We start from the raw sequence: 10,000 nt of genomic DNA on the forward strand, positions 1-10,000 counted from the left end.
CATTTTTTCTTCCCTTTTGATTAATTTACACGATTTTTTCCCCCAACTTTTATTGCGAGTTCATTTCCTGTAGATTTAATCTCAATCTGACTTTAGCAATATTTTCATATATTTCATATTAGTTTTTATATTATTATGATTAGGCACATTTATCTGAAGAGTGTTATACGGTACACGTGTGTGGTGCAAAACTAAGAAGTAATAATGTCCAACCAAAAACTTTCGAACTTCACTTTTTTATTACTTTTAACCACTCTGGTTTACAATTTAGCACTTTGCTGATAATATTTGCGACACGTTCCATATTTTATTATATTCTTATAATTATAAAATTATATTTTTGTAACTTTATATTCCATATAGGTACTGTAAAGCCTCGAATAGAAGCCATGGGCTTCTTTGTTTTAGGACCATAGGATGGGCTTCTTTCTTTTTTTAGCAAACCAAAAAGGGAGGCTTCTTTTCAAAATGAATGCTGTAAATTTTGGAATTGCTGCCATACGACATTATTCAACTATGGAATTCGAAATTTTGTTTAATATTTTGTTTTTGTTTTCTTTTTTTTTCAATTTCAACCATATGCAGTGCAGTAAAATACTATTAATACTTATACGCTATCAAAATCATCAAAGATAACGTCAGTCTGAATGTTTGTACTATCTCGAAAGAATCCTATTACTATCTTAATTAAAAGCCCATAGGCTTCTTTTCGAGATGGACTTCTTCTAGAGAATAAGCCCATGGGGCTTCTTTTGTGTTCGATTGCACAAAAATTGAAAATTGAAACTTGCACAGTGGCGTACTTTATTTATTAGTACTGTTGCTCATATTTAATGCGTTTTCAAATTTTTAACAATTGAACGGTGGTATCAGCATTGATACGATATGGTCATGGCGATATAATACTTGTATTATATATAGTAATTATGGCACTAACAATTGAGCATAATGATATGTGCGCTATTTTATATTATAGAGTGACTGTGGAGATAATTGGATGTATACTTCGGTGTGAAATACACAAGGAAATTCCAAATACTTTATTTCAATGAAGTCCTTCTTGCGTTAAACTGGAAAACAATCTGCTATTCTTTTCCAAAGAATACACCGTGTTCTGTAACGTGCGCATAGACAAACATCTTAAACGTACTTATCTGATGCACATCTGAAACCAATTGCTTACCAGTCGTTCGATTGAACCAAAATAATTCATATCACTAAGTTTAATTTATAGCAATAAACGATATGTACATACCATTCTTTTTATAACAAACCATAAAAATACAATAAATAACTTGTATAATGAATAATTAGATATTGATAAAGTAATGTTTGAATGTTTGCATGGCGAAGTAATAACATATACGTAGGTAGTTCTGAAAAGAACTGCACCTTACAGTTCTTTTCAGAACTACCTAAGTGGTGTACCGCAAGCTTCAACATATAGCTGTTAGTTTGATTCATACGTGGAAAATTGATCTTATTATTCATTTAAGTATGATATTAATTATTTATGATGGTTACTTTGTTATTAAATAGCCTACTTTAATGAAAGATAATTAATTTTTTTACAATAATATTCATTATATGCATGATTAGTATAATTCATTTCATTAAGTTTAATTTATAGCAATAAACGATATGTACATACAATTATTTTTATAATCAACCATAAAAATAAAATCAATAACTTGTATACTGAATAATTAGATATTAATAATTTGGTTCATACGTGGAAAATTGATATTAATATTCATTGAAGTATGATATTATTAATTTATGATGGTTTCTTTGTTATTGAATAGCCTACTTTAATGAAAGATAATTAAGTTTTTTATAATGATATTCATTATATGCATGATTAGTTTAATTCATATCACTAAGTTTAATTTATAGCAATAAACGATATGTACATACAATTCTTTTTATAATAAACCATAAAATACAATAAATAATTATATTAATACTATCATTCTATGAACGATATTTATTTTAATTTTTCGTTGGTTTCCTTTAAAAAAATACTCTACTTCCATGAAGGTGGTAACGAATATTTTATACTAACTTTAATAATAGTTTATGGACGAAATTTGTAAATAATTTTCTTTTTATTAAATATTCCTATAGAGTATAATTTATAATAATAATTTTATTATAGTCAATTTGTGTATGAAGTTACTAACGATTGGTGTTTTTTTTTTATTAACTGCTTTCATATTATTATTATTATTATTATTATTATTATTATTATTATTATTATTATTATTATTATTATTATTGTTATTGTTGTTGTTGTTATTATTATTATTATTGTATGAAATTTTGTTTGGTTGAACTGGATGAATTAGAACGAAATCATTTTTTCAATAAGTACGGAAACTCCTTTTCGCGGATGCGGAAGGGAGTGGATAGGAGTGTATAAAAATCTGACCGACGCTGTACTGTGTATTTTATTATTTTACCTTATTTACCAGGTTGTTGGCAAGGAATTTTTGTTCGGGGTCTTCCAGACAATTTTCTCCAGGCTGGAGTTTTTCATCTGGTTTCTTACCCCATAGTTTAGTTTAACTGTTATTGTGTTTACTTACTTCGTTATGTATTATTGAATAAGATGCCTCTTATGAGTTTTGTTATTATACGATGTTGGAATAAATGAAGGGTTTGTCGTGGCCTACCCAAGTTGTTACTTTGGTGTTTTGTACTTATTGACAAAGGCCGTATTCGACTGGTCGTTCTTCGTTAAACCACGCCCACCTGCGCAGTGGCAAAATCCTACTTAAAAATGTATTGTCCATTGCTAATGTCAAAAAATAATAAAAATTAATTTTGAGATCATTTTGCAATAACATACAAATTATTAACTTGTGCATCATAGAAATTTAATAAATGTGTACACTGATTTTTAAACCAGAAAAATATATTTAAAAAAAGTAATAAAACACTTCCAGTGACTGGAAGAGTTTCTATCATTTTTCGCTGTAAACTGATGGGTAGACATTTTTTAAATACACTAATTGCTATGTTCAAGTTGATAACTTTTATGTTAATTCAAAATGGGCAAGTTAATTTCAAAAAATATTTTTATGATTTTTAAATATACATATATAATACTTTTGTCAAAATTAAAGCCTTCTTTTTTACAAAGTATTTTTTTCCATGGTAAAGTTTGAAACAAAAAGCAAAAGAAAATAATAAGAGGTGGAAATTCATTAAATTGTATAATAATTAGATCCAAAATATAATCGAATTGTGAAATATATTTTTGGTAATTCACAGTCAGTATGACATCTTCTTTTGTTAAGTATATATATACATATATATATACATATACATGATTATGATTTTTCTTTAACGAAGACGACCTGTCGAATAGAAAACTGGTAAATACTCGACAAAACAAAATGGCTGAATAGTTACCGCGATACACGCTGCGTAATCAAGGCTGCTGCTTCGGTTTGTGGCAGTATGGGTTTTTCGTAAAAAAAATGTTTTCATCCAGTTTTTGAACACTGTTAGCCTACAATTATTTTTTGACTTCAATGTGGGTAAATTATAATTTTTATTTTCTGAAATTTAATCTAAATTATATTAACGCAAATGTTGCTAAACTGACCAATTGGCCATATATTTTATTTTTTTATTTTTTTTATTTTTTTTTTTTTATTGCTTTTAACATACATAAAACAACATAATATAATATAATGCAATATTACAATACACAATCTCATCTTCTAAAAAAATTATTTGCATTACAAAATCCTAAACCAATATAATATACTGTACTGTAATATAAAATGAAATTAAAATTAAGTAAAAATTTAATTTTTTGGTCAAGTGCATAACTTAACGCTGATTAACGCATTCTGGTTACGTTAATTTTCGTTGTCAACGAAGTATATTTTACTAAAATAATACTCAATGAAAATTCGTACTCAACGAAATGAACAGGTCGTATAAGCCCTATAATAATTGTGTGTGTGTGTGTGTGTCTACCATTAGAAAACTCATAGTAGTTATGACCGACGCCTATCAATAGTGCAGCGGATTATTAAAACTGCAACAGCTGTATGAAACCAGTGTATGAACGTTTTCACAAGCACACATGAAACTTTTGCATCATAACAAAATAAATGTCATGCGTACATTCACAGATAAAAGAGGTATTAAATACCTCCTTGATAATAATATCCACCAAGTACTGCACCAAGCGCACATTACATACAAAAATATTTGCAGTGCCAACATGTTCTGAAGCACCGGCTTTGGCCGGACGCATCACTTTTTCTCAATTCTGTTACTTTTTGTTATTTTTTAATTTATTAAAAGACCCAGCAGATGAAGCCGGCCCTTATTAATTGCTGTTTTTGGTTGCCTGCTATTATGGGGTATAACAGATGCAATATTTCATAATTAATTCACATCCGGGCATGAATTTAATATCCCATCTAGTGCTGTCTCTGTCCCTTGAGGGGGAGGTTAGTGGCTCCACGGCTACCAGCTGCTATTTTCGGGCATCCCAAAATTACACTTTTAGACCACAATATTAGGAAATAGCATCACAATAACTTTGATTGGATTTGAATATTAATTTTTAGTCCAATCACCTCGTCGTGGCGTCAGACGAGGGTGGTGGGATGTCCAGATTTGTAACGGGTGGGGGAGGGGCTACCCAACAAAATCGACAATTCTAATGCAATGCAAAGCAAAGCAACGGTAACTAGAATAAATCAATTCCAAATATGCCTATACCTACAGCCAGAACCATTAAATGTTTGTCCAGCTTTCCCATACGTCAATCGGAGGATGGCATTGCTCTCTGTAAGTATTACTATTATAAGACTAAATATAGCAACCCGAATTAGTCTATACCAAATCAAAACTGATGATTATCTCGAGGCTTTTATTCTTGCACCCTGACCCAGGCCCGTACGTAGGATTTGTATTGGGTGGTGCGGATTTGTAGAGAGTGGACCAAAATGACTCCTGTGGAGAGGGGGCGCCTAGCATGAAAATCCTGCTGGGATCGAGATGACGGAGCTCATTCATTGTTTTTTTTTTCTTTTTTATAATTTGCATATGAATTTGTAAGAGCCAAAAACAGCATCTAACAAGAACAGATTAATTCTTGCTTTCTAGCGCGTATCATTCAATGTTTCCTTGCGAGTTCAGCGCGTGATGTAGGCTACGTAGTGAGGCGAACGTTTGCGATTGTCATAGTCACTAAACAACGAATTATCTTGGTGGTACGTGTCGGACTGATACGTAATGCAGTTACGCTTGCTTTTTATAGACTCATTTTGAATTATTATTGGTTTTACATCATATGGATCGATCGGTGGGGACGCCGTGGTAACGCCGGTAGGGTCAATTTTCGTCGGAAGGTATCAAGATGATAAATAGTTTGATTGGACTAAATTCTTGCTTATGTTAACCACATGCTTACCTAAGATTATACTGACACTGGTTTCAAATGAAATAACTGACAACTTTGGTTTGTATCAATGTTTTAATAAGGACATAAAACTATGTCACAAATACGTATGCAAAAATGCACAGGGACACCACGCTGTTTTTGTATTTTTCTTGAAATCTGTATGCCTGATCACCATTACACATCTAGATGTGTATAAGAGACAGACATAGAGTAATAATAACAAAACTATTAATAAATAATTGCAGGCACACTAACATAGATTTCTTATTATAAAACATTTAAAGTATTATTTATAAACTTTTCAAATGCTGTGTTAAATGTTGACCTTACCTGTGAGGGGATGAGCATGACCACTAGCTGGTGTGTCCTTTCCAAAGTACAATGTTTTTTAAAAGTTTAATTACAGAGTAATAATAACAAAACTATACTAAATGGTATAGGTAGACTTACAGGGTCTTCGTCTAATTGTTAAATTTATATCAGCATAAGCTAAAAACTGTAAAATATAAGCATGAACCTGTACTTACATCAGTGGCGTATCTACTTCACCTCCCCCCGAAAGTTTTTATTTTTTTCCCGAGTTTTATTTACCTTAACGTCGACTCCGCCTTAGATAGAAAGCACCAGGATTAATCACACCAGGATTAATCACCACGCTGTTCTTGCATTTTTCTTGAAATCTGTATGCCTGAACACCATCATCATACACAGTATAATAGATTCAAGTAAGATTTTTCAAATGATATAAAAATGTATGCAAACATGCCTTTGGAACAGTTTTTTTTTTCGAGTTTTATTTACCTTAACGTCGACTCGGTCTTAGAAAGCACCAGGATTAATCACACAACAGTATTTGTGTTAATCATTTAATTCCAAAAATAATCAGTAAATCCTGTGCAATAAATAAAAATACATAGGCCCTACATAGTAAACTGATTAACAATTAAACACATTTTGCATAAATGAGGTCCCATGAAAAATTGTATTTTTTATGATTATTTAAGAAAGAATAATGCCGGGCACTCACTGCGTCGTCGACAAATCCAACTCCGATCCCTGTGAAAGATAGATGACGCAACGCCGTCGGCTTCAGATAAGCCACCTAGTTGAGACTGGCACGTGTTGGATAAACCGGTGAGTTGAGCCGGGTTTAAGCTACGTTCTCATCAAGCCCAGATTCCGGTCCGGAGTCCGGAGAACAAATCGTAAAAAATGAGTTCAGTGGTAAAGAATAGGACCATTCACATCAAATTCGACTCCTGATCCGGACCGATGGATCTGAGAGCCATTTATATCCTGAAATCTGGATTTTGATCCTTGTATGTATGATTTTGTTTTATTGGCAAAATAAAGAATAAATAAATTATTAAATCATCATTATCACTATCATTATTATAATTATTGTTGTTATTGTTGCTGTTGCTGCTGTTGTTGTTACAGGCCCTACAGCCTATGTTATTTATTACTGTATGTTATATTAACCAGGGACGTCGGAACCTCACCGGCTTTTCGTGGACCACTTCTCAATTTTTCTTTTTTAAATAAATATTAACTTATACCTATGAATTATATGAATTTATTAATAATGTTCGCATCACATTGTCTTTGTAATATTATATACAGTAGACCAATATAAACAAAAAATCATCATGCTCTTGTTTTTGTATTTCCTATGTAGGCTACATTTCAACTTGTTTGTCAATCTTAAATGTTAGTAAATATGTTTGATTTTGAAAATATTTAGAGATATAAATTAATGTAAACCCCTTAACATATTAGGGGTTTGAGTGGGCCAATATTGTCATCACCACACAAAGGTATACTGGTCAAGCCGGTCCTGATTATTTGTAATTAAATTTTAAACCCCAAAATGATATATGGATGTTCATTTTTAGGAGTATGCATGTGTTGTGCTGTTTCTCGGCAGAGGTACCATTTTTTAACCATGGTAAAGCGTTGATGGGAATAGTATGTATACTTGTCCACTTTCACCAACTTTAAATCCTGTATCTGCCCTTGCATTGCGTTGGAACAGAGGTAGCTGCTATTTCTGGGAATCTATATAGAAATGCCATATTTTCAAAATGTGTCCACATCAGGCCCACTATGGTAGTAGAGCTGAGGTAGGTATGAATTAAATAGCCTGTCCCTTGAGGGGGGAGAAGTAGCGGTTCTATAATTGCCAGCTGCTACTTTCGGGCATCCTAATTATACTTTTAGAACCCAATCTTAGGGATTGGCAACCACAATAACTGTGATTGGATTTAAAAATAAATTTTCCGACGACCTCGCTGTTGCGTCGGACGAGGTGGGTAGGTGGGTGGGGGTCGTGTCCAGGTTTTCAATGGCGTGGAGATCCAACACAATCATCAGTCCCAGTGCGATGCAAAGCAACGATAACTAGATTAAATATGCCCTTGATTATACGCTACCACCAGAAAACCACCATTTTTTTGTCTAGGGCGTTTTACTCTCGGGAAGTCTATTAAAGACTAAATACAGAAACCCTCAGAAAATACCAAATACAAAATGCTGATGATATCTTTTGTTCCTGCACCCTGGTGGTCGGGAACCCTTTCCTCTTTATTCCAGGTTGGATTTAGTACAAGAAAGTTAGCGTAAAATTTAGTGAAAGGTTGAAAAAATTGCAACAGAATTTATTTTACCACAGTGTAAGGTCCCTATTTGAACATATTAAAAGTCTAGAAAAATATAGGTACGGGAAATATGTGGAAATGTGTTTTATTCAAAATGGCCAACAAAATAGATAAAAATATGAGAAAAAATTGTAATGTCATCATAATATGTCATATTTATGAATAAACTTGTAATTTTTTAGATCGCCACTAAGGTTTTTAATATTTAGCAACCAATGTAGGCCTATGTATTACTTTATAGAATAAGGCTAATATCTTATAAAAGCGGCCGCTATCTTGGATTTTATAATGGCCACCATGTAAAACATGTATTTATCTATATCTCCGCTTCTAAACCACTTCAAATTATAATTCTAATGTCCAAAAATATGTTTTTATGGTCAAGAAATATTACCATACAATTTTTTGACAGCGTCAGATTGTCATAAATAGGTTATTTAGGGTCATTTAAGGTAATTCAAGGTCATTACAGGTAAAATATTATATGGCATCTTAATAAACACGGAGGCCTACAGTAACTGTCGTGTTTTACATCAGAAACATACTCAACCTCTTAGAATTCAGTATTTTTATGGGAATTACAGTATTTTATTCAAGGTCATTTTGGTGGCCATCTTGGATTTCAAAATGGCTGCCATCGATAAAAATGTTAATATCTCTGCTTTTAAAACATTTCAAATTTGAATCATGATCAAAGATTTACATTTATACCATTTGTGACATGTTAAGATGGATATTATGGTCATAATTAGTCAATTAAAGTCAATCAAGGTCAGTTTATATTTAATACTTTGTGATATGCTCTTGTTAGCAGTCATGTTTTAATGTAAACATTATACTTAAGCTCACAGAATTCGATTATTTTGATAAGAAGTAATTATGGCAGCCATTATAAAATCATTCGATTTCATTAGGTCAAGGTCATTTAGCAGCCATCTTAAATTTCTAGATAACCACCATAAAGCCTATATCAATGTTAAGAATTTTTATGTTTTATGTGTACTGTACATAGTAAACAATACCATTGTATAATTTGACATGGCCAGGAGATTATAGTCGTAAATAGGTCATTCAATTATGTAAAAGGGCAAAAATATTGCATTTTTATGATTTATGTGTACAGGGTAAGGATTTAAAGGAAGTTTTTAAGGAATTCCATAATTTTGGACTAGTGTAAAATATGGATTTTTTTTGCAGAAGAGGATGTATATTTTTCAAATAAAACGTTACTTTTAGCAAATCTAGTATTATGATCATGTATGTCAGACTGTTGTTTTGGAAATAGATTATAAATATGTGGGGGAAATGTTTCATTTCTAAAGTGATAGATAAAAACATAGTTTTGTAATTTATGCAAATCAAATACATTTAGAACACTAAATTTGTAAAATAAAGGTTTGGTATGGGAAATACGTGTTGTCCCTGCACAAATCCTGAGAGCTCGCTTTTCTAATTTAAAAATATTGTCAATAGAGTTTGTTTCATATTAGTTTTATAAGTTGGCCATACATAGGTTTTTATAAGGTGGCCATTTTAAAATCTAATATGGCTGCCATAATGACCTCCGATAATTTTTTTTCTATCAACAATTGAATGCTATGACCATAAGGAGCATGTAATAAGTTGGTGCTTTTGTCCAAAACGTCCATATGGCACTATAGCTGCCTGGCGTATTATGCATACACCACTAAATATGTCGTCGTATTTGTGGCAGCCATCTTGAAATTAATGATACCCAAATCAATTAAGTGTACCTGTATGCATCAGAATAATTTTAGGATTTGTAAATATATTTTAGAAAAAAAAATATGCTGAAATATGTTGAAAATATCAGGTTTTTTTTTTCAATTTTTGGTTAAAACTAGCCATTTTTGGCGGCCATTTTGAAAAAAACACACTTCCCCTATGT

The sequence above is a fragment of the Anneissia japonica genome, unplaced genomic scaffold, assembly GCF_011630105.1.
Source record: "Anneissia japonica isolate Jap-2015-1 unplaced genomic scaffold, ASM1163010v1 scaffold1764_len714935_cov166, whole genome shotgun sequence".
Lineage (NCBI taxonomy): Eukaryota > Metazoa > Echinodermata > Crinoidea > Comatulida > Comatulidae > Anneissia > Anneissia japonica.